Raw genomic sequence first — 27,686 nt, forward strand, 5'->3', positions numbered from 1 at the left:
CACCAGCTGCAATTTCGAAATCGCGTGGATCTGCATTTACTACGCAACGCGCAGATGTAACCACAGAGTTCGTATTGACTAACGAACCGGCACAACGGTATTCGTTCTCATGAAATATTGCGACAGAATGTGGGCTTACCGTTATTTTTATATTTCGGCCGCCTACAATGCGAAATTGCGCATTCGTATGTGTTAAAAGCCAGCTAATCAGGACAAACAGCGGTGCGAAATGATAGTGTGGATTCATTTTATAGTTTGAAACGTTTTCTACCACTTTTTAAGTATCAAGTACACCGAAATTAATTTTGTGGGCGCTATTTATACCTAATTGAGTCGTGTAAATAAAAAACAAGATTTCAGGAAAATGAAATAACAAAAACACATCTACATTCAAATTAAAACTATACAAAGTCAATATTGTTTTTTTTTCTTCTTTCTTTTAATTAGCTGAACAAACAGATTTTGCTTCATCAAAATAACAAATTAAATGTATTTATTGATATTCTAGCGAAATGAAATTATTACCGCTTTGACAAAACATTTTGCTATACTTTTTCAAAAAAAAATGTCCTTGCTATTGTTTTTTTATACGTATGTGGGCGAATCCCAAATAAGGTCCATCACGAACCGAAAATCAAAAGTGGTCAGACTTTATTTCTACCACTTGGGATTAAAGGTAAATTATGTGTATGATGTGGAAAGTTTATTTTTTCGCCGTATCTTGGACAAAGAGACATGATTCCAAAGAAAATCTCATCGGTTTGCGAATTTGGATGTTTTACTAGCAAAATAATGTTAAACCCAGATCTATATTTTTGCTTTAAATAAAATTTTTTTTCTATGTACACTTTTATTTAGTATTAAAAAAAATCTGGAAAATGGAGGTTTCATAAACAAGCTTTCAGACATTTAATAGGTCTGTTTACAAAAATTTGTCCGGAAAGTCCGTGTAATATTTTTATTGGTGTCTAAAATTTGTCAAGTCCATTAACTCTCTTCCATTAGTTGATCCATATATTGGCCTATAACTAATATTTCTGTTAAGGCCAAGAACAAAATTTTTATGTTGTCAGACAGAGGGTATTTTGGGCTTTCAGCAGTGTATAAACTGTTAATTGATTCTTGGAGATGTTGGAGAAATCTTACAAATCATGTGACGAAAATTTGAAATGTTGCATTCCTTTTTTGATTTATATATCTGAGGAAAATCTAAAATCAGTTCTGATTACAACAAGATATGAATTTTTAAGATTAATGTACACTTTAAAGCGAAAATCGTAAATTTACTACCAAACTGGTAAGCAAACACTTTAACCACTATAAATGTGTAATATTACACATTTTTATTTTTACAAATCTCATGTTGAATGTTATGCAAAAAATGAGTAATACTTTAGATCTTATAAGCCTAAAATTGTAGGGTCTTAGGGTGTATATTACACCCTAAGAGCGCGATTTTTAACACTAAAGGCCCAATTTTTTCATGTATGCTTGAAGCGAAAAAGTCGCAAGAAGCCATCGAACAATTGAATTTGTGGTACACAGTGGTGACATCTTCAACGCGGCGTCTTTACACACAAACATTTCCAATCAGCCCAATTCTAAACAAAAATTCCCTGCGAGCATTTTCACTTCTCCCATTCCTCATATTCTAAATAAAAATTCCTTGTGAGTTTTTTAACTTCTCCATTTCCTCCTATTCTGAACAATGTTCGAAAAAGCGGAAACCGGTTATGGGAGAAAAGTAGGTATTATGAATGTGAGGGAGAGGGAGATTTCTCTGCCATTTCATAGGAGTTTTTTCGCTAGTTAAATAAAGGGAATGCATCAAAATAGTTAAAGGAAAATGGTTATTTTAAGAAAGAACACTTATTTGTACAAATTTGTGCTAAAATATGTATTTACATTCTACCACAATATTCTCACTGTTAATATAACAACAACAACAATCACAATATTCTTTATTTTAAGTCGAAAAATATATCATAAGCAACGAAAGAGCTCTTCGCATATTTGATGCAGCCATCGAGAAATTGTGCAAGGATTCTTTAAGAAGGCTTAAATAGATTTTGACATATGGCGAAAGGCGAACTGAACTCGACTTGGCCGCCAGAAAATTGCTTTGCAGAATGAATGGAGGCAACTCCGGCGGATTTGTGTTATCCCGCCGGTCTTCTTCTTATGCTCCTCTGTTGATGTTGCTGTGGCACCAGTTCATTACTCATTTCAGTGAATACCACATGAAATGCAATAAATACTGTGCATTGTTTATATTTTATTTCTTAATTTCAAACAAATTGGCAACAATAATTAAACTTTACAATTTTTTAAACAAAATAAGAAATGCGCAACGAAATTTCAATTGACAAAACAGCTGACTTCGAAAATTTGAAATTCCTATTCCCCAATTATTCTCCTCCCTAGGAGAAAAGAATTGGAGGAATTTTTCCGAGGGAATAAAAAAATCCGCGAGAACAAAATTCCGCGAGAATATTTAGAATTGGTCTGAATATATTTGTAAAGCCTATTCACTTATTTATATTTACATATAGATATTTAAAGCTTATTCACTATTTTCCACAAGGAGACGACAAACGCAGCGATTTCACAGAAAATGAAAATTTACAGTTACCTGAAGCAAAATACGATAATAAGTGACCGAAATTTACACATTGTTGTGTGAAATTACAAGGAATGTATACTTTTGCATACTTCTTGCGTAAAACCACGAACCTTTCGGGTGTAAATCAAAATATTACACATTTTTTTTATAGTAATATCATCCATTTTTTTATTTTCAACATGAATACGTACAAAAAATGGACATTTTTACACCAAAAAATTATTTCAACAGGAATTCACCCCCATTTTAATCTTAATTTAATACAAAAGTTTTAGGGAATAGGTTCTATTGGTGTATTCAACAATTTCATATGAAGATACAACACAAAGCAGTACAAACTAGCTTACATTTTTCTTGCGAATCTTATCTGCTTGAAAAAAAGAAAAAATATGTATATATATTGGTACATGTATATGGTTAAATGGGAATATCTTATCCAAATCTCAACCGATTTATTATATTTGAGAGTTTTTGAACGCAAATTTACATTGGTCTCTTTACAGTTTTGATTTATTTTGTACTTTTGTTGTTGTTGTTGTTGTAGCAGTGTTTATACACTGAAATCACAGTCCTTGGTCGGAAAAAATGCCGAGTCGCTCCGGTACATAGAACCGACTTCCTTGGGAAGCGTTGAACTTTTGTTCTATTTCTTCCATAAAACTAACATTTGTTCATCGTTAGAAGCACAAGAACATACTCTATTGAATGCTCTAAAAATAGATCGAGGAATAAACAGAAGGAAAGTTATATACCGGCATAGGTCAGAGCTTATGGAAAGAGGGTTTTTGAACCCTTACCCGGACTTTGAGGGCGTATTCGAAATTCCAGGTATGCATATTTTGTTTACTCTAATAAACCTAAAAATTGATGTCACGCAAAGAATAGATTTTCAATGGCATATAGTGTTATTCATTGAGAAAAAATTGTCGGGTCCGTAATGTCGTGTCCGGCACCGTACTTCAAGTTATATCCAGCGTTTTAAAAAGATATTTCAGATTTCGAAAATCGACGGGCATTGGGTATTTATTTCACCTTCTGTTTCTCATTTAAGTCATGTAAAATTTCCCCTTAGCTTCGTTAAGTTTTTCATACTTTCACAAGCATTAAAAAATGACTTCCATTTCTTGTCGCGTCCGAACCGCATTTTATATGGTCATGTATATATGTACATACTACCATTTTTGAGGTACCCACAATTGCTTCAAATATTGTAATATCCGCTCAGTCTGCTGCTCATGTTCTCTTTTATGCAGGTTGGAATGCGTACGAATTTCGTGTCCGTTACCAAGGAATTGCCCATGTGTATTTGCAAAGTTGAATTGTGTTACAATGAATGTATTTTTAATGAAAAGTACACGTAATTGCTTACTTAATTGGCGCTTAACCGTCTAAACGTAAACGTAATTAGTTTTACCTATTTTCAAGCTGGTAATATTCCACTACACTACGACAAAACCAATGTTGCGAGCAGTGCACTAAATTTTGAACAACTACACTGCTTGAACTTAAGTGGGCTGACATAATCAAAATCTGGTGTTAGGTGTTAAGCAGTTGGTGTATATTGGAATGGTTTTCCAAGCTATTGTTAAAGTTTTTTAGTCAAAATTCAACAAGACTATGTCTATATTAAAGGAATAATTGCCATCTATTTTTTGGTCCATTTATATAAAGGTAGTCCTTAAAATTGTTTACAATCTTTTTATTTAAAATTTTTTAGTACTGCCAACAAAAGAGCAATTGCAACTTTGATTAGTAATTTAAGTAATTCCTAAGTGAAAATTTTTATCTTTACCTGTTTTCTGTCCTAGACACAAACACACAAACTTATGTCAAGGAATGCTAGGTTAGGTCAATAAAGACCTCACATAGACTGAATGTGTCCATAGTGTTACCAGAATTTGTTTGACGACAAACGGTCAGCAATGCTAATAACAAGAACCAGCAACAACTGATAGTGTCACTCATAAACCTTTCCAGATTTTTATACCAAATGTAAAATATATTAATAAAATTATCAATAGCTTCTAAGTACTAATTGGCAGAGAAAACTTTACGTACAAGTCCGAGGGTGATAGACATGCTAGAGTGATGCACACAAATAGTGATCCTTACAGAAAACTAGTGGCTTTTCTTGACACTACTAACATTGTTTTTCACACTTATCAGCTACAAAAGGACAAACCCTATAGAATAGTAATTAAAAACATTCAGTTCTCTACTCATAAAGAAGACATAATACATGATTTAGCCCAACAAGGCCACACTGTACGAAACATTATAAACGCACGTAGCAAAACAACAAAAATGCCAAAGTCAGTATTCGTCAGTATCGAGCAACCACTTCTCAACAACAAGGACAACAAAACCATACAACAACTAGCCATAACAGTTTTGAAAAGCTAGAAGCACTGATCTCTTAGCAAGTTGAACTAACCTCAGCGCCCATGACACTGATGACGTTCCTTCTATCTAAATTATGCAGTTACGTTCAATATGGAACGCCAATGGGCTCAGTAATCATAAATTAGTAGTAGAGTATTTGAGGTAACTAAAAACGTAGATAGACTCATGATTTCTGAAACACACTTTACCAATATATCCTCTTTCAATATATATGGTTTTGATACCATTACATGTAACCATCCTGTTGCCAAAGCTCACGGTTGCAATAATTATTAAGTCCACCTTAAAATATAAAGCACTGGAGTCGGTATCACTGTTCCTCTGTTCAAGCAGCATCTGTCGAAACCTCAGCCATTAGTGGTTGGATTGTCGTAGCGGCACTATACCTACCTCCTTGTTTCAGCATAAGCAAGCAAACGTTTAACACTTTTTTCAACAAACTGGGCCCCAGATTTCTGGCTGGTGGCGATTTTAACGCCAAACACCCGTGGTCGGGTTCACGCAGACACACTTATGGGCCTATAGACCCTAACAAAAACCCTGATATAATTGACTTTTCGGTGTATTCTGGAATCGACCCAAGCCCCCTCGAGATAGACAACATTGATGACCTCAGCTCAGACAACTCCGCACTCATCATAAATTTCAACATGCCTGCTTTCGTCAGTAGTCGGAAGCAACGTATTTTACATAAAGGATCTAACATAAATTTGTTCAAAACTTGGCTAGAATCGCACATAAACCTTAATATGGAAATAAACTCAAATGGAGACTTAAATGATGCTGTAGAGAAATTTACCAGCAAAATACATAAAACCGCTTTCTTAGCTTCATCTCTTAGCTTGAAAGCAATAAAATTGATCAGTCATGGTGACACAAGCTACTCTACTCAGATATAATTTCTGAGCTTCCAAAAGAAGGCCTCGGAGAATCTGGGAAAATACTAGGAACCCAAATGACAAGACAGCCCTTAAAAAAGCAACTAAAGAGCTTAAATCCAAATTGGCTTAGTTGAAAGTTGAGGCTATTGGAGAATATTTGAGGAATGTTAATCCAAATAAAAACGATGATCACAGCATCTGGAAGGCCGCTAAATACTTAAAACAACCGACCGTGTGACAGGTCCCCGTAAAAGACATTAAAAATTTATGGTGCAGATAAAACGAAAGGAAATCACAAGCCTCTGCCAACCACCTTAAAGCCACTTTTCAGCCATTTGATCTTAATAGTAACAGCCACCGTCAGAGTGCCGAAACATTCATCGACTACCCATGTGCAATGGATACACCCATACCCTCCGTAAAAACCGCAGAGGTTCAGGCAGAAATTTCAGGAATAAAAGGTTCAAAATCTCCAGGCCATGATAATATTGATACATGGACAATCAAACAACCTCAAAAAAAAAAAAAATACATACTGTTCTTAGTATTAATCTTTAACTGTAGCTTTAGGCTTATCCATTTCCTCACATAGTGGAAATGCGCTAAAATAATACTGATACCAAAGCCAAATAGGCCTGAAAACGAGTTATCCTCATACAGACCAATAAGTTTGCTCACAATTTGCTCGAAAGAATATTTCTTCGAAGATTAATGCCAAATTTGGAACGTCAATCGATTTTACCAAATTATCAATTTCGTTTTAGACATATGCGCGGAACTTCAGAACAATGCCATCGTGTCGTTAAAGCTATTATTAGTAGCTTTGAAGAAAGCAAGTATTGTTATGGTATCTTTCTAGACATTCAGCAAGCCTTTGACAGAGTCTGGTACTTAGGACTGCTGTACAAAATTAAAAAGATATTGCCTACCCCGCTCTATCTCTTTCTCAGATCCTACGTAAGTTACAGACATTTCTATGTTAAAATTCAAGAAGCGGTTTCAGAAATATATGAGATAAAGGCTGGAGCTCCGCAAGGTAGTGTATTGGGTCCAACACTTTCCACAATTTTCACTGCAGACATGCTAATAAAAGAGGAAACTAATCTAACAATTGCCACTTACGCAGATGACACAGCTATACTATCTTCTTCTTACTCTGATTCGAAACTGCCGAAATTGCACAAACGCAGTTAAATAAATTACAATCTTGGCTTACAAATTGGAATATTTCAGTAAATGCTTCGAAATCAGTTCAAGTTACCTGTGCCCACTGTCAGCCTTAATCAAACGATAATTCCTTGATCAACTAGTGCTAAGTTCTTGGGCCTGCATTTATATAAGAGACTTATTTGGCGTGAACATATCAAAGCCAAAAGATTACAGCTCAAAATTAAAACAAGAAAAATGTACTGGTTGCTTGGCCCAAAATCTCGACTTAGCCTGCAAAATAAAATTCTGCTTTATAAAACAATGCTAAAACCCGTGTGGTCGTAGTCATCCAAATCTGGGGCACTGCACTGTGTGATCTAAAGACTAACAGTGCAAGCTCCCTAGTATATGAAAAATATTCATATACATAAAGATCAGTCATGGTTATAGACGAAATAAAAAGATACAGTACATGATATATCGAGCGACTAACGAATCATCCAAATCCACAAGCCATTAACTTGCTAAACAACAGCGAAGAAACACTATGGCTGCAAAGACTGCACCCCTTAGACTTGCCTCGTATAGCCTTAGAAATTTCTCTGCCCCGTAAACACAGCTGTCGGTCGCAATGAAGATGTGTTTGCGGGACGGACTAGTATAAATATGTTAACGCAAACTCCTAGTTGATATAGGTACATTAGGGTGCCACAAGAAATCAATTTTAGACTTTCCGCTGGGGCACCCATATAAAATATGCCAATAGATTAGAAAATGATACATACAAAGTTTCAGGCCAATCCGATAATGTTAACATGTGCCTCATTGAGGTCCAAGTTAGGAAAAACAGCGATATTTCAGAAAAAAATTTTTGTGTTTCGTCAGTAAAAGTGAAACCATTTATTCCAGGAACTTGACTCGTACACTATTCGATAGGTAATTTTATTTGTATTAATTTTGATCTTAATAATATTTTTATAAAATAGTTATTTTTAGCAGTATTTACCATTTATGAGATCAGGACATTACATGCCATGGACATTACAATATTCAATGGTATACGAGTCAAGTTCCTGGCATAAATGGTTTCACTTTTACTGACGAAACACTAAAATATTTTCTGAAAAATCGGTTTTTCCTAAGTTTGACCTCAATGAGGCACGTGTTAACATTATAGGATTGGCCTGCAACTTTGCAAAAAACATTTTCTGATCTATTGGCATATTTTAGGAGGGTGCCCCGAAAGATACAACAAAAATTAAAATTCACCATATACCTTGTAACCACCCTAATGTACATAATTCGAGAATTACAGTTGTATATAAATAGAAGACACATTATAATCATTTTTATTGCACCTAATGCATCAATGTAAATGTACAACATGTAACATAATTTGCTTATTGTCTAACGACAGATTGTAAATAAAGACGATAATATAAAAAAATGTATCTCTACAGTATTCTCCCCTAAGTGTATGCGTCCACGATTCATAGCAACCCATCATTCAGCTATACGTTATAGGCTATGGCCAACAGAGGTTAATGTATTCGCTATTAAGCACAACTCGTTTTGTAGCGAGTTTTTTAAACACTGTCGCAAGCCCTCATTAATTACCGCCAGATGGGTCTCCTAACTCTCATTTGCGCGCCTAGCCTAGAAAGTTACAAACATACAAGTGAAGCTAATATAAGCGTGTTGAAAATTCAATACTTTTACGATATTTAGGGAAATTATAGTTTACCAAAGTAGTGACATGTTGAAGCTTAATACAGAGTTAAAAGAAAATTTTAAAGTGGCCGTGGGCTCGCTTCTTTATTACTTAATCTCTTATTAATACAATAGGGCGAAAAAAAATCTACTATTACTATTTTTACGCGTCTTAGGAAAGACGATATTTGCATATCTATAGGTAGTATGTTTCAGCTTTCATATCAATAAGTGTTTTTAAAATTTCTTTTTAAATGTATCTTTCATATGTAAATGAGAGCACACAGCAGGGTATGTAATGTTCTATTTCGCTCGAACTTACACCTCCGTACTTGTATTAAAAAAAAAATCGCCGAGGTGATTCAGGCCGATCCCATTTGCGTCGCTCTTCTTTTTTTCGTACAAATTTGTGTGACGGGACCTACATGTTTTATGCCGACTCCGAGCGGCATCTGCAAAGCATATAAACTTTCATTGAGAAGCCTTTCATGGCGGAAATACACTCGGAGTGCTTGCCAAATCACTGCCTAGGGGACCACCCCGCTTAGAAAAACTTTTATCAATTAAATAAAGAATTTTGTCAAAATTTTTGATGCCTGGCACTTGAACACAGGTCCTTCGGTGTAGTACTTAGGCAGAGTACGCTGCCAACACCCCGGCGGCCGTTCTTGCATTTAAAAAGTTTAAAGTTTTCAGCTGTAATATGAAAAAATAGTCTTTTTCGGTAACTTCCCGTTGAGCTAGACACTTGATACTTAGAACATAGTTCAGATCTGGGAGACATTACAATGCAAGTAAAAAAAAATCGCTAGGTGGAGCACGGATCGAGATATACAGACAATTAATTTTAAAATGGAAATTTTGCGATCGACTTTTAACTAACTTCTCGGTGATCAAGAGAATTGAAACTTAGCACATTGTTTGCGAGTCGATGGGACTACAATTCGTGGAAAACGAAATGCCACCAAGTGGCAGAAGAATCGAGATAAACGAAAATCCCTGAAAATCCTTGAAAAAACGTAGGGAATCTTGCGATCGATTTTTAAGCAACTTCCCGGTGAGCTAGAGACTTGAAACTTGGGCCGTGAGTCAGAACCCGGTGACAATGCAATATTTATTAAGAAAACATTCGCTAGGTGGCGCATGGATCGAGATATTAGGAAAATTAATTTTAATTTGGGAATCTTTCAATCCATTTTTAACTAACTTTCCGGTTACCTAGAGACTTGTAACTTAGGACATGGTTCGAGACCCGGTGACAATACAATAATTATAAATTATTATCCATTAATTAATCAAACACCTAAATCTAATCTATTTAAAAATAAAATAATTTATTTATTTAACTGAATACGATAACTAATTTATTTTCTGTATTTCATTTTCTGTAATTGATTCTGTAGAGTTCCGCTAGGTGGTGTGCTAGTTGAGATAACTACAAATCCCTAAAAAACGAGGGGAATTTTGCGATCGAGTTTTGAGTAACTTCCCGGTGAGCTGGAGATATGAAACTTGAGCCGTAAGTCAGAACCCGGTGACAATGCAATATTTATAAAAAATTAAGCTAGGTGGCTCATGGATCGAGATATTAGGAATATTAATTTTAATTTGGGAATCTTTCAATCCATTTTTAACTAACTTCCCGGTTACCTAGAGACTTGTAACTTACCACATAGTTCGAGACCCGGTGACAATATGATTTGTAGAAAACAAAGTTCCGCTAGGTGGCGTGCAAATTAAGATAACTACAAATTCCTGAAAAACGATAGGAATCTTGCAATCGATTTTTGAGTATCTTGCCGGTGAGCTAGAGACTTGAAACATGGACCGTGGGTCAGAACACGTTGACAATGCAAAATTTGATACAAAAAAAATTCGCTAGGTGGCACGCGGATCGAGATAGTAAGGAAACAAATTTTAATTTGGGAACCTTTCAGTCCATTTTTAACTAAATTCCCGGTGACCTAGAGATTTGAAACTTGGAACTTAGTTCGAGGCTTGGGGACAATACAATTTACAGCAAACAAAATTCCGCTAGGTGGCGTGCTATTTGAGATAACTACAAATCCTTGAAAAACGAGGGGAATCTTGTAATCGATTTTTGATTAACTTCCCGGTGAGCTGGAGATATGAAACTTGAGCCGTAAGTCAGAACACGGTGACAATGCAATATTTGATCAAAAAAAAAAAAAAAAAAAATCGCTAGGTGGCGCATAGATCGAGATATTAAGAAAATTAATTTTGATTTGGGAGCCTCTCAATCCATTTTTAACTATTTCCCGGCGACCTAGAGACTTGAAACTTGACACACAGTTCGAGGCTTGGCGACAATACAATTTACAGAAAACAAAATTGGGCTAGGTGGCGCGCTAAGTGAGATAACTACAAATCCTTGAAAAATGAGGGGAATCTTGAAATCGATTTTTGAGTAACTTCCCGGTGAACTGGAGATATCCCGGTGACAATGCAACATTTTATCAAAAAAATTCCACTAGGTGGCGCATCGTACGCTGGTGTTCTTACTTTAAAAAGCTTAATTTTTCTATTTAAAAAAATAATATTTAGGAAAGGTTTTGTTTGTATGTATTTAAGGAAATCAACGTTTTGGCCATTTCGGAAAGATCCGGGGTGTTTGCCTCAAAATCTCGCAGATCGTTCAAATATTTTCAGGAGTAGCTCCTTGCTGAGGGATTGTCCCTCGTTCACTTACTCCAAAGAGGCTTCCAACATTACCCCGGTCTTTGGAATTGGTACTGCTGCGTCTGCTGAAAGGAAATAGAGATACATAAAATTGTCACACTTTTGTCTGTATATCTCGTGCAAAGCGTAGTTTCACCTGGGGTTAACTGCTATCCTTGGCGGTCACGCACAAAAGCGACTTACGGTTGCTATTAATGGTTTTTTAATATTCATGACTCTCGTGGCACAGGGCGCCTCCAGTTTTTTCGGCTGTTTTTAAGAGCTACAATTCCCGATGTGCGAACAGTAGCAATCTCGACCACCAGTCGCTACCACGCCTCCTGACCCTCACACCATATGGCAGCACAGAAGCTATAGGGCTGCAACTTCGAACTCATACCTTCCCCGACGTCACTTTCCTATAAGCTCTAGGGAGTGTCTAAGTGAATGTCATTGCGTAATGGGTGAAAATCGTATAACCCTCAGCGCATCTACATAATTAAAACTTTATAAGGACCCTGAATAAAATCTTTAAAATGTAGACCAAAGTTTTCAGACGTTTGTGTTCACAACATTGATTTCAATAGTCTTCGTTATATGAAACCCATATTTTAGAATGAAAGTCGACCGAATTAAATCGAAATATGTTAACTGCTGTTTTCCGGCCCTATGATATAGGAGCTCATTATGGATGACCGCGTAGCTTCAGTTTTCAGACTAGTTTGACTGTTCACTACGTTAGGGTAGTAGCACACATGCAGCTCAGGGTAGTAGCAGTTCGACTGTCTTGGGAAAGCTTTTGCTTCACCACTTTGAGTGTTCTTGCGAAGGGCAAAGCCTCACCTGGTAAATATATGTGCCTACGTATTCACATTTGTAAAAGAAGCCGTAACGTGTATGTGATATTTAAGCTTGGATGATAAGCTATAATCAATGTGATTCACTCCAAGGAACTAGTTTTGGATACGGCCGCCAACTTTAGGAAATGTTAAACCGGGAGACTTTGGTGTTGAAGGATGAAGTGTGAAAATCAAAATTAAAATTTCAGATATTATTTGATAGTTTCGCATTTTAATTCATTGCTCATTATTAATTTTTTGAAAAAAATATGCAAAGTGAGCATATAAATTTATTATATAACTTTACTTTTAGTTTTTTGTTTTAATAACTTGGTCAATTGGGTGATGAAAAGTCCGTGTTATACTGACATCGAAAGCTCCTGTTTTTTTTTAAGTCACTTTTGAACAGTTAGGGAGAGTTAAATTTCGCAATTAGTTTCTTATAACTGGCAGTGATGCGCATCCGTTGATACCACTTTTGACCATATCCGATCAATTTTCGACATGAACAATAAATGGCCCAAATAGTCTTAAATGAGTAGAAAATATAGTAACGCGCCAGACGCCGCCGCCGCGCCGATATTTTTGACATTCGGCGGCGGCGTGCGAAAAACGACAAAAATCGGCGGCGGCGTTTATCGGCGGCGTATATCTCAAGTACATATGTACGTATTCTGATGGTATCATTGCAGAAAGGCGATTAGTCTAGGATGAATCTGAGCTGAGTCGAAAAAGAGTGTGCGACTAATGCCAGTCTTAATCTCTTTGTATGCGCTAAACTGTTCACTTTTGTCATATGAAGAGACTTATGCACTCGAACGGGAACGATAGGACCAATCCCCTTTGCATTCATATGGGAACAATTGAAGACTATAATCCATTTCCTTATCAAAAAGTGTTAGTTTTCGTTAGTTGGTACGAGTTTATGTACATTCTAAACGCAATATTAAAACTTGCAAAAGATTGTTAAATATATGCATCTTAGCATAAAGATTATTAAGTCGCCAACTCATTACAAGAGACATGGGGCGACGATAATGTAACATATGGTCCTCGTCATTTAGGTTCGATATAGGGCTCCGCTTTTTTCACATGATTCGAATAAATCAGCTGTAATCTGTTTTACTTCACTCATTTCCTAAAATAGGCTACATTGATTTCAAACTGATTAATCACAACTGTGTCCAAAAAGGACTAGAGGGGATCAATTATGTCGTAATGTAGACAAAAGAGATCAATTGGAGACCACTCCATTTAGGGATTGATCGCATGATTTTTTTGAAGGAATACTTCTAACTACTACTGCACACACAAAAACAAAGTGCAGTGTTAGCACTTTTCGGAGTAATATTAAGTCTGTGTGCGAGTTTGCCTAAATTTCAACCTAAATAGGGAAAAACCAAAATCACTGGAAACTGTCGGCAAGGCAGTGCAAAAGAAAAATTTAGAATTTGTAGGAGCAAACTTTTAAACCTAAATTCAAATGTCAAATTTCATAAACAAAAGTATTGATTTTTCAATATTGTATATGCAAAAAAATGGCTCTTGTCCATTCAATTTAAGCAAATCATAGATCATAGAGCGATGATCCCTGCTGCGATTAAGGCCTAATCGATTGTACGTGATGGTGAGCTCAATTTTGTTCAAGCTGATGTTGGCGACACAAGAATGGGAACCTTCTCAAATATGGACCGAAATCTGAACATATTTCGCAGCCAAGTGCACTAATTGGCCTAAAGAAGTTATTGGAGGCATAACGACATCACAGTATTGAATTCGAGATTGTGGAAAAGGTCATTGCGCACGTACTTCACTATGTCCGAAAAAAAAAGCCTTATAAAACGGAGCCACTGCATTTTCTTGTAGTGCTATCTTTGGATAGGTACTTACCGCGGACGCTAGTTGAGCAATACTCAGTTGAGCAGAGCTCACAGAGTATATTAACTTTGATTGGATAACGGTTGATTGTACAGGTATACAGGAATCGAGATATATATAGACTTCCATATATCAAAATCATCAGTATCGAAAAAAATGTGGTTGAGCCATGTCCGTCCGTCCGTTAACACGATAACTTGAGTAAATTGTGAGGTATCTTGATGAAATTTGGTATGTAGGTTCCTGGGCACTCATCTCAGATCACTATTTAAAATGAACGATATCGGACTATAACCACGCCCACTTTCTAGATATCGAAAATTTCGAAAAACGGAAAAAGTGCGATAATTCATTACTAAAGACGGATAAAGCGATGAAACTTGGTAGGTGGATTGAACGTGTGACGTAGAATAGAAAATTAGTAAAATTTTGGACAAAGGGTGTGGCACCGCTCACCTTTAAAAGAAGGTAATTTAAAAGTTTTGCAAGCTGTAATTTGGCAGTTGTTTAAGATATCATGATGGAATTTGGCAGGAACGTTACTCCTATTACTATATTGTCACATATATTAACATCACTAAGTTATACCATCACTAAGGCGATGCTAAGGCCACGATAAGCAGTATTTACGTCAATAATCAAATCATGTATACACATATATAAGGCAGCCGAAAGATGTCACACACAGATGCATTTACTTATACGCCTATGTATGCGCGAGAGACTGTAAACTACAAACATTCACATCAATAATTCAATCATTATGCATCTACATAAACGAATAAATAATTGCGTCTACACATATGTACGTATACGAGCAGCAGAGCGGCAATACACAAACACATGCATATATCTTATCTGAGTTGTCACAAGAGAGAGCAATAATTTGTGCACGTAGTTGTGGCTGGCGATTTTGTAGCCGAAACTAACTAGTAAATTCTGGAAATCGAAGAGCCTAGAAGTATGCAGCGTAAACTATAAAAGCGGGGCAGGCGAGTAAGAAGTAATTCGGTTTGATTTGAGTTGTCAAGCAGTTGCGATTAAGACGATATCTAGCGAGCAATAGCAGTATTATTTTGAATAGTAGAGTTTCATTGAGCTATCAATCAGTGTGGTTATTAAGCAAGCTATTCGTTGCACAGTTTGAGTGTTATTGTGAAGTACTTTAATAAAGGCCATTTTGCATTATTACAAATTGGAGTTATTTATTCAACAGTTTAGCGATTCGAACTTAGCAGAGGATTGCAAATAAGAGGATTTGCAGCAAATTCGTTACAATTGGTGTCAGAAGAGGAATTGTTGAATAAATTCCAGAGGACAACAAGGACATGGCAAAGTTCAGTGAATTGAAGATCCAGCAACTAAAGAAGGAGTTGGGGAGCCGTGGATTGAATACAAGCGGCGTTAAACTTGAACTTCAGGCACGGCTACGAGAGGCAACGGAAGCAGAAGGAATTGATGTGGAAGAGTATGACTTTCATCTTGATGGCGAGGAAATAACAAAAATGGAAGAAACACCGCAGACAATGTCGAACACAGACTTGAACATGATTTTGGCTACAATATCTGCTCAAACATCGACAGTGGCTTCTCAACTGGAACCGCAAAAGACAGATATAACATCCCAACTGGCATCTCAACTAGAAGAACAGAAAACGTATATGTCATCTCAACTAGAAGAACAGAAAACGTATATGTAATCTCAACTAGAAGAACAGAAAACATATATGTCATCACAGATGGAATCCCAAGAGACACGAATAACATCGAAGATTGAAGCACAGGAAACACAAATTTCTTCACAACTTGAAGAACAGAAGACGTATATGGCATCCCAACTGGAATCGCAGGAAACCCGTATAACATCACAATTGGAAGAACAGAAGACATATTTGGCATCTCAACTGGAAGCGCTAGAGGCACGTATATCTGAAATGTCGGCACAAATTTCGGAACAGGTATCATCGCAGCTCTTTGTGAAACTGGAAGAGCAGGATGCAAAAATTTTACAACTCGAGGACAAAATTGATGCCGAAATAGAAGCGCTAAAAGGCCGTATGGAGCAGTTACAACTAAACCGCCCAGCTGTTTTAGCAAGCAATCCAAAGGTAAAAACACCATCATTTGACGGTTTTGTTCCTTTCCAGGTCTTCAAGCAACAGTTTGAGAAGACCGCAGCAGTGAACAACTGGAATGCGGAAGATAAAGTTGCTGCACTGTTCGTGGCATTGAAGGGGTCAGCATCGGAAATCCTACAGACGATTCCCGAAGGAGAGCGGAACAATTATGAAGCATTGATGGCTGCTGTAGAACGACGTTATGGAAGCGAGCATAGAAAACAGATATTCCAAATTGAGTTGCAAAACCGCTACCAAAAAGCAAATGAGACATTGCAGGAGTTTGCTTCAGATACTGAAAGATTGGCTCATCTTGCAAATGCGGACGCACGCGTGGAATACACTGAAAGGGTAAAAATCCAGAGTTTCATAAATGGCATACGGGACGTGGAAACGAAGCGAGCTACATACGCAAACCCAAAGCTGACATTTGCTGAAACGGTATCACATGCATTGACTCAGGAAACGGCCTCACAATTGAGTAAACCAGCATACAAAGCTCATCGTGTGGAAGTGGAAAGACCAGATTGGGTAGACACAATTTTGGAAGCACTGAAGGGATCACAACAGAAAAATGCCGGAGTTATTAAATGTTTCAAGTGCGGCAACCCAGGTCATATTGCACGACATTGCAGCAGCGGTCCCAATAGCTCCAACAATGTGGGTGGTCGTAAACGCAGAGCAGAAGGTGATGAGCAAATCTCCAAGACCACTCAGTCGTTAAACTAAATCGAGTCAGCCGCAAGGGGCGACAGCTGGCTCCCGCAATTGAATGCCCCATAATCTCTATCTCGCAGATTGGAAGAAGATCGAGCAATCTTACTGTTGGAGGACATGTGGACGGAAAGAAACGTTTACTGACTGTAGATACGGGTGCATCTCATTCCATCATTCGAGCGGATTTAGTCAACAAAAAGATAAGACCATTGCTTGGAGCAAGGTTACGTACAGCCACGGGAGAGGACACTCAGGTAATTGGAGAAGTAGAATGTGAAGTCGCAATTGGGAACGTCACGGTAGTACACAATTTTGTAGTGGCAGAAATTGTTGATGAAATCATAATTGGAGTGGACTTCTTAATCAACTAAGGCATCAAGATCGACATGCAAAGCAAGACGATGCGATATAAGAACATGGATGTACCACTTAATTTCGGCTACGAGAGAGGCTACAGCAGTAAACGAGTACTGGTGGAAGAGAGTCAGCAAATACCACCAAAATCCGAAGCAGTCATCTGGGCAAAGGTTGATGGAGATTGTGGGACAAACAAATTGTGGGTTGTCGAAGCAGCAAACAAATCAGCACCGAACGTACTTGTAGGAAAAACCCTGGCTATGACAAAACAAGATGGACGTATTCCGGTAAGAGTACTCAATGAGTTCAAGTCACCACTCAAACTGACCAAAGGAGCTATTTTGGGAAGATGCCAAGAGGCTGAAGTAATTATTAACTGTGAACAGATCCAGGAACACGTTTCATCTAGTAACGCTGATCTTTCAAATGACATCACGGAATGGACGGAGGGGCTAGAGGAAGATTATCAGAGTAAGGCAAAGCAACTGCTCCTAAAGTACGCAACCATATTTGACCAGGATGGTTCCAAACCAGGCCGCACCAATGTTGTGAAACATCAAATTGACACTGGAGACGCGAGGCCGATACGTCAAGCTCCACGTAGTGTTCCACGGGCGAAGCGGGAAGTGGTGAGTCAAATCATACAAGAAATGAGCGACAGCGGCGTCATCGAACCATCAGCTAGTCCATGGAGCTCACCGGTAGTACTTGTAAAGAAGAAGGATGGAAAAATGAGGTTTTGCGTGGACTACCGGAAGTTGAATGACGTTACGAAAAAGGATAGCTACCCATTGCCAAGAATTGACGACACTCTGGACTTGCTATCTGGTACGAAATGGTTTCACACACAGGACTTGAAAAGCGGCTATTGGCAAGTTGAGGTGAAGGAGGAAGATAAAGAGAAAACAGCCTTCAGTGTCGGTGATGGTCTGTGGCAATTTACAGTGATGCCTTTTGGACTTTGTAATGCACCAGCTACTTTTGAAGACTCATGGACCAGGTACTGAAAGGACTACATTGGAAAACATGCTTGGTGTACCTGGACGACATCATCGTATTGGGCAAGAACTTTGATGAACATCTTAAAAACTTGGAGGAAGTTTTCCAGAGAATAGCTGGCGCCGGTCTGAAGTTAAGTCCCAAAAAGTGTGCGCTGTTTAAAAAGGAAGTCAATTATTTGGGTCACAAGGTAACGACAGAGGGCATCTGCACTGCGAACGAAAAAATAGAGGCTGTAGAGGATTGGCCAAGACCACAGAACCTACATGAATTGAGAAGTTTCCTTGGGCTGTGCACATATTACCACCGATTTGTACCAAATTTTCCCAGCGTAGCCCATAGCCTCCATGAGCTTACAAGAAAAAACAAAGCTTTTGAATGGAAGAAGGAGCAAGAAGTGGCTTTCCAAACATTGAAGGAGCGTTTGTGCACTGCCCCAATGTTAGCATATCCGATTCCAGGAGCAACATTTATTCTAGATACAGATGCGAGTGGATATGCTATAGGAGGCGTTTTATCACAACTGGTCGATGGACAGGAGAAGGTAGTTGCATATTACAGCCGTTCGATTGGAAAACCAGAGAGGAACTACTGTGTTACGCGGAGAGAGCTGTTGGCATTGGTAGAGTGCATTAAACATTTTCACAAATACCTCTACGGCCAGCGATTCCGTGTCAGGACAGATAACGCAGCGTTGAAATTGCTTCTGCAGTTCCGTAATCCGGAAGGACAATTGGCACGGTGGATCGAGCGACTACAAAGCTATGACTTTTCCGTTGAACATCGAAAAGGTAGTACCCATGGAAATGCCGATGCAATGTCACGAAGGCCATGTAGTTTGGAATGCAAGCACTGTTCAAAGGCCGAGGCTAAAGAAGACATTACAGATGTCCGGCTAATGACTATAACGTGTACGGATGAATGGGACAAGGAACAACTAATAAAGTGTCAGCTAGAAGATACAGATCTGTCACATGTTATGCAAGGGCTCGAACGAAACGAAAGACCAAGCAGAGAGGAGATGTCAGCAGAGAGTCCCATTGCGAAGTCATATTGGGCACAGTGAAATAGTTTAGAATTGATATCCGGTTGCTTGCATCGAGTATGGGAGAGTGAGGATGGTCAATGCAAGAAGAAACTGATAGTTGTTCCCAGAAAGAGGACTCCTGACGTGCTCAGCGGGCTGCACAATGGTCCAAGTGGAGTTCATCTTGGAATCACGGAGACACTCGAGAAAATTAAGCAGAGATTCTATTGGGTTGGTTGCCGTCAGTCGGTCACCGAGTGGATTGCCAATTTCGAGGTATGCAACAGAGCGAAAGGGCCCAAAACCCGAAGTCATGGCCAGATGAAGCAGTATATTTCAGGTGCACCATTTGAAAGGATCGCCATGGATGTCGCAAGTCCATTTCCTATTAGCAACCGCGAAAACAAATACGTACTGGTGGTTATGGATTATTTCAGTAAATGGCCAGAGGTATACCCAATCCCAAACAAAGAAGCAGAAACGGTAGCAGAAGTGGTTAAAAACGAATGGGTTGCAAGGCATGGTGTACCAATGGAGTTACATTCTGACCAAGGCAGAAATTTTGAATCAGCTGTGTTCCAAGAAATGTGCAAGAAGTTGGGCATTCGAAAGACACGGACAACTGCATTGCATCCTCAGTCCGATGGTATGGTGGAAGGATTCAATAGAACATTGGAGGGGCATTTAAGGAAAGTAGTAGACAAGTACCATAAGGACTGGGATACACACATATCATTATTCTTGATGGCCTACCGATCGGCAGTACATGACACAACGGGCCAAACTCCCGCAAAGGTAATTTTTGGCAATGACCTTCGACTGCCAGCTGATTTGAAGTATGGGATAGATGCCGATGCGGAGAGGAATGTCAAGAAATCCACTGGTGTCTTGGAAGAAGAGCTGAGAGAGATACACGATCTGGTAAGGCAACGAGCAAAGATTATGAGTGACAAGATGAAAGCGAGGTACGATAAAGCAATTAATTCGAAAGGATTTCAGGAAGGAGATTTGGTGCTGCTATACAACCCACAACGAAAAAAAGGTTTGTCCCCGAAATTGCTGTGTAACTGGGAAGGCCCATACAAAGTTGTAAAATGGATTAACGATGTAGTGTATCGCATACAAACCACTAAAAACCACGAACCAAAATGAAAGTGGTTCATTTGGAGAGATTAGCAGCGTTTAGATCGAGAGATTTGTCTGACCGGGAAGATCAGACTTAGGTGGAGGGCAGTGTCACGGATATTAACATCACTAAGTTATACCATCACTAAGGCGATGCTAAGGCCACGATAAGCAGTATTTACGTCAATTATCAAATCATGTATACACATATATAAGGCAGTCGAAAGATGTCACACACAGATGCATTTACTTATACGCCTATGTATGCGCGAGAGACTGTAAACTACAAACATTCACATCAATAATTCAATCATTATGTATCTACATAAACCAATAAATAATTACGTCTACACATACGAGCAGCGGAGCGGCAATGCACAAACACATGCATATATCTTATCTGAGTTGTCACAAGAGAGAGCAATAATTTGTGCACGTAGTTGTGGCTGGCGATTTTGTAGCCGAAACTAACTAGTAAGTTCTGGAAATCGAAGAGCCTAGAAGTATGCAGCGTAAACTATAAAAGCGGGGCAGGCGAGTAAGAAGTAATTCAGTTTGATTTGAGTTGTCAAGCAGTTGCGATTAAGACGATATCTAGCGAGCAATAGCAGTATTATTTTGAATAGTAGAGTTTCATTGAGCTATCAATCAGTGTGGTTATTAAGCAAGCTATTCGTTGCACAGTTTGAGTGTTATTGTGAAGTACTTTAATAAAGGCCATTTTGCATTATTACAAATTGGAGTTATTTATTCAACAGTTTAGTGATTCGAACTTAGCAGAGGATTGCAAATAAGAGGATTTGCAGCAAATTCGTTACAATGTGTATGCTTAATAAAAATTAGGAAAATCGGAGAACGACCACTCCCACTGTAAAAAAAAATTTTTTTTAAAGGCAAATTTTAACAAAAAATTTAATATCTTTACAGTATATAAGTATATTATGTCAACATTCAACTCCAGTAATGATATGATGCGATAAAATACAAAAATAGAAGAAAATTTTAAAATGGGGGTGGCTCCGCCCTTTTTCATTTAATTTGTCTACGATACTTTTCATGCCATAAGTCGAACAAAAATTTACCAATCCTTGTGAAATTTCGCAGGGGCTTAGATTCTAGGACGAAAACTATTTTCTGTGAAAATGGGCGGAATCGGTTGAAGCCACGCCCTGTTTTATACACAGTTGACCGTCTGTTCTTCCGCTCGGCCGTTAACACGATAACTTGAACAAAAATCGATATATCTTTAATAAACTCAGTTCGCGTACTTATCTGAACTCACTTTGTATTGGTATAAAAAATGACCGAAATCCGACTATGACCACGCCTACGTTTTCGATATCGAAAATTACGAAAAATGAAAAAAATGGCATAATTCTACACCAAATATGAAAAAAGGGATGAAACATGGTAATTGAATTGGTTTATTGACGCAAAATATACATAACTTTAGAAAAAAACGTTGTAAAATGGGTGTGACACCTACCATATTAAGTAGAAGAAAATGAAAAAGTTCTGCAGGGCGAAAGTAAAAGCCCTTGGAATCTTGGCAGGAATATTGTTCGTGGTATTACATATGTAAATAAATTAGCGGTACCCGACAGATGATGTTCTGGGTAACCCTGGTCCACATTTTGTTCAATATCTCGAAAACGCCTTCACATATACAACTACCACCACTCCCTTTTAAAATACTCATTAACACCTTTCGTTTGATACCCATATTCTAGAGTCACCCCTGGTCCACCTTTATGGCGATATCTCGAAAAGGCGTCCACTTATAGAACTAAGGCCCACTCCCTTTTAAAATACTCATTAACACCTTTCATTTGATACCCATATCGTACAAACAAATTCTAGAGTCACCCCTGGTCCACCTTTATGGCGATATCCCTAAATGACGTCCACTTATAGAACTATGTCCCACTCCCTCTTAAGATACTCTTTAATACCTTTCATTTGATACACATGTCATACAAACACATTCCAGGGTTACCCTAGGTTCATTTTCCTACATGGTGATTTTCCCTTATTTTGTCTCCATAGCTCTCAACTGAGTATGTAATGTTCGGTTACACCCGAACTTAGCCTTCCTTACTTGTTAAGCATGAAAACGCGTCAAAATTACCAAATTTCCCGTATTGTTATTATTTTCTTAGCAGAAATAAACAAATTAGGTTTCCAAATCAACTCGAACAGCTTTGACAGTTTTTCCTAAATTGTTGCAGTGCTGGAAAGTTCCAGTGGAATATTAGTTTAGGTACCTAAAATTTAGGCGAACTATTTTTAAAATGGTTTTTTCTGCTTTCCATGGGGTTGAAATTTACACAATTTTTGTGTTTCTATAGAACAACTCCACGAAGTGCGATTTTGCCAACAACATTTTTTTGTTATGCATATTTAGTAACATTAAATCATATGTCTGATGTGGTTAAGAACATACATATTAGTAGTGTTTTTTTTAATGTATATACATATGCACTTAAACTCGATATGGACTGCTTAGTGTATAACTTTATCAACACTTATGAAATTGTTGCGCATAAAATTAGTACTGCTAAATTTTTGTATGCATTTTACTCAGTTGTAACTGAAATGTGTCTCTCCATTTTATCTCTACACTATTCTCCACTTCTATGACCGAAAAGTGTGTTTCTCAAAGATTCATCGCAACCGATTCAGCTATAGGTTATAAACTATGACCAACAAATGCTCGCGTCTCCGCTATTAAGCACAACCCGTTTTGTAGCGAGTTATTTAACCACTGTCGCGAGTCTTCAATAATGTCCCCTAGATGGGTCTCTTAAACATTATTTAAGTGATGATAATCGTTTTTTAAGCCGAAAATATAGATGTATATACATGTAAGGAAAACACGGCTATTTATGTATATCACCTGATGTCTCAGTTATATTAAAGCTTTTCTTAACAAGTAAGGAAGTCTAAGTTGGGGTGAAACCGAACATTACATACCCAGCTGTACCTACACTTGAAATGCTGTTATTGTTTGTTTTGTGTTCTTAATAGAGGTACAAGGCTGCTCAATAATACATATTTATATGGTTTTATTCTGAACAAATTTTTCTTCGAGTTATGGCTCCCGAAACATAGAAAAGTGCCCAGTCCTAAAAGTGGCGGTGCCACGCCCATTTTTTTAAATTTGATGGTTTTCCTATTTATCGCTATAAATCCAATTGGGATATGAAATACCATTGATATAAAAGTTTTCTTCTAAGATATAGTTTGTTTTATTCGTCCGCGACCCTTTTAAAAATCTTTTATATAAAAGTGGGCGTGGTCCTTAACCGATTTCGTAAATTTTTCTTCAAAGCATTCCTTATAATAAAGCCAACCTCTCTGCCGAATTTTGTTACGATAGGTTTAACGATTTTTGATTTATGATTAAGAATATTTGTAAAATTGATTTTATAACAAGTGGGCGGTGCCACGCCCATCTTAAACATTTTTTTTCTAATCTTTATCAAGAGTCTCAATATCAGTCCACACGTCAAATTTCAACATTCTAGGTGTATTATTTACTAAATAATCTGGTTTCTTGTGTTTCCAAAATGTTATATATATAAAAGGTGGGCGTGGTTATCATCCGATTGCGCTCATTTTCAATACCAATCTATCCTGGGTCCAGACAAGCTCGTGCACCAATTTCGTGAAGATATCTCAATATTTTCTCAAGTTATCGTGTTTACGAACAGACGGACGAACATGGCTCAATCAAATTTTTTTTCGATACTGATGATTTTGATATATGGAAGTATATCTATCTATCTCGATTCCTTTATACCTGTACAACCAACCGTTATCCAATCAAAGTTATAATACCATGCGTAAAAGTACAGCTGGGTATAAAAATGAAGGAATGGATGTTTTTTTAATGAATATTCGTGGAATATATACATATGTATGTATGCATGTATCTTAATCTTAACATAAATAAATACAGCTTTTAGGGCTAAAAGCAAACAATGTGGTGAAAGTCTTATAAACAAAATAAAAAATATTGATACCAGAGAAAAATTTTAAAGTTTACAAACGGCGATGGGACAGGTTTCTAAATTTCAGTTCTTCATCATCTAGCTTTTCGGGAGCTGAGCATTGAAGTCGAATCTCCAACATTCATATCAGTGCAAAGCATTTAGCTACTCAGCCATATGAATGTCCCGTTGCTCGCTTTACAATTGGTCTCCAAGAATTGGCTTTTAGCGCTTTATATATGATCAAAATAAAAAATAAATATTTTGGTAATAAATCATAGGGTCATTTGAAAATAAGTCTAGGGTTCAAACGCTTATTTTTTTAAGAACTTTGGAATTATGTGTACAAAAACTATATTAACTCATAGGGTTGATAAGCGCGATTCGCAGTTTCCGCAACCCTATTGCCAACCTCACCAACCCGAGGCGAATTCTATTAGAAATATGAATGTATCACACACATATTTCGCAGGCGAAGCTGTAGCGACCCAAAGGGCGTGAGGACCGTGATGGCCTAGATGGTTCAATATGGTCATATTAAAACGTTCCCGAAATAGTCGGGCTTGTGCCTTAAAGGTGCTTGTTACTGGAGCTTACCGGATCTATATCCGGCAAAGGACCATCAACATCGATACACTTTTCAAAATATTCGGTGAGTGTCTTTATCGCTATAAGAAAAACAACAAAATTATCGGAAGAATTAAGAATGTTTTATCAAAAAACCATTCAATTAAACGCATACATACAAGTGAAGCTAATATACATAGATTAAAACCCAAATTTCATATGTAAATACATAAAAAATACTCTGGTTCTATTCGAGCTTAAGGCCAGTTATACATACAATTATTATCATAAAAATTATTGTTCTGGCCTTGAGCTCTAATCGAACCTTGGATCCTTTACCAATACGCCGATAAAACAAAAACAATTACATAAAAAATAGCTTAGTAAAATTGGGTAGGAATATTGCTTCAGCGCTCCTACAGATTTTTCAGAATATCACAACATCCCCTTAACATCTAGATCCCTGTGCGACTCGTCTCAGGCGTGTTATATCGAGCCAAAATGTATACATATGTATGTATGTTGTGAGACTACATTTACTTCATTCGATTTTTAAGGATAACCCTTATATATTCATTTAGGTTTTTCTTATTTAATTTCATTTCTTGTGAGCATCTATAAAAATTACATGAAAGTCATGTCATGAATGGTACACATATTCCACTCGTAATGCATTAGCCTCAATATTTTTCTTTTCAAGTACACGCAGTTTATGTTACTTTTGCCCACAATACCTCTACTTTTGTACTATAAATGCAAAGAACGTTTGGTCATATTTCTATTAGAGATTATCTAAAAATACACGCGATGTCGGGTGATATTTGACTTTTCGAAATATAATTTTTTTTCTTTTGCAAAACAAATTGCATGATGACACAAATTTCTGTTCGTTCTCAAAAAGTGTTGATATTTTTTGAAATATGAAAATATACAACTCAACATTAGCAAAAGCAAATAGAGAATACCAAGTAGGGAAGTCTAAGTTCGGCCGAAACCGAAGATAATATACCCAGCTGTGTGCTTTCACATATATATTAAGTTTTACGAGAAAATATGAAGAGCATTAAATGTTGTTATTTTCAAATCTAGTTAAAATTGTTTGGCTTTTTGATTGACTTTGATATTAAAATTTTCATACTTTGCATACTTTCAATATAGTTGAAGTAAAACCTTTAAAACACTTCTCCAAACAAACTGGGCGTGGTCCTCAACTTATTTTGCTGAGATCAAGATATAAAATTAGGAAACATATTTTTGTCTAGGATTGGGAGTACCCCAATATAAAAAATATTCGGATATCCTTCCGGATTATCCGTTGAGATGAATAAAATCCGGGCAGCATGGATATCCGGTTAATATTCGTTTGCGACTAATGAAGATTCGGTTAGCCACAACTTTTCGGATATGCAGTGAAAGCAACAAACCATGGCGGAACGATACAAGGTGGTAGCATGGGACAGCTGGATATACACTTTTTTATTTGATTTGATACATTAACTTCCGGCGCAGTACGATTTTGACATTTGTCTATCGAATTTACAAAAACAAATTACATGAAATTTTTATTTATGTTTGTAGGTATGTCACCATGCTGCCACCTTGTTTGTTTCCGCCATGCAACAAACTGATGAACAATATTCGTTTATTTAACAGTAAGAACAAAAGATATGACAGTGAATACGAATTAGGCTCGTATCGAGAAATTTCTTATTTAATACTGAGCTATTCTTATTCTGGTTTTGAAAAAAAAAAGAAAAATGTTCCAGCAATGTAAAGCTGCACCCCGAAATGCGAGTTATTGAATAAAAACTATGGATACCCCGTCTTTTCTTTCGTCAGCCCATCCTTGGAAAACAATTTATCCCAAAATTAATTTTCCAAGTTAAAAAGACCTCACAAACCGGGTAAAAATGAGCCACAGCGGAAACACCACCTATTTTTATTAAAAGAGAATAACATTTCTGGGTGCATCTTCATATAGTTGTAAAATTTTTTCGGATAATTTTTTTCCAAGGGTGGGTTAGCGAAAGAAAAAGATTGGGCTATCCTAAGCTTAGCTTAGGCAAAGGCACAACATTTGACCGACCCAAAAATGTCCTTTAAAAACGTTGGCGATAACAGTTTTTTGAAAATTTTATTAGTAGGTCATGAAAAAAAACCTTAAAAATAAAAGTCGAAAAAAAGCAAAACAAATGAAATTTCGCAGACTCGAAAATTAATTTTTTGGGTATGCGTAGTGGAACTTTTTTTTCCTGAGCTCAAATCCTATCGAAAAATCGATGGCCCATACAAATCGGCCTACCCTAATGTGCATATATACTATTGTTTGAGCACTAAGGAGATTTAATCCATCTTATACATACATATATGTATGTGTGCATGTATTTCATCTTAATCATATTTGTCACTGAACTCCTGCTAAACGACTGGACCGATTTTGATAAAATTTTGTGTGCGTGTTCAAGTGGGTTTGGGGATGATTTAGATTCACAATTTGGTCCGGGAAGTGGACCAAGGCCGACCTATTCCAAACAGCGTTATTTGTGGTGCGATTCGCTTGAAATTCGGTACAGGAGTACCTCTATGAGTATGATAATATTTGAGGAACTTTTCATTCCGGAAG

At 37.3% G+C, this 27,686-nt stretch overlaps 1 protein-coding gene across 7 annotated transcripts in view; it reads right to left on the bottom strand.

Moving 5' to 3' along the window:
- Positions 1-27,686, bottom strand: part of Lmpt (Limpet) — a 958,773-nt gene that overhangs the window by 363,080 nt on the left and 568,007 nt on the right. The window lies entirely within an intron of this gene.

The sequence above is a fragment of the Eurosta solidaginis genome, chromosome 5 (assembly GCF_040869045.1).
Source record: "Eurosta solidaginis isolate ZX-2024a chromosome 5, ASM4086904v1, whole genome shotgun sequence".
NCBI classification, from domain to species: Eukaryota; Metazoa; Arthropoda; class Insecta; order Diptera; family Tephritidae; genus Eurosta; species Eurosta solidaginis.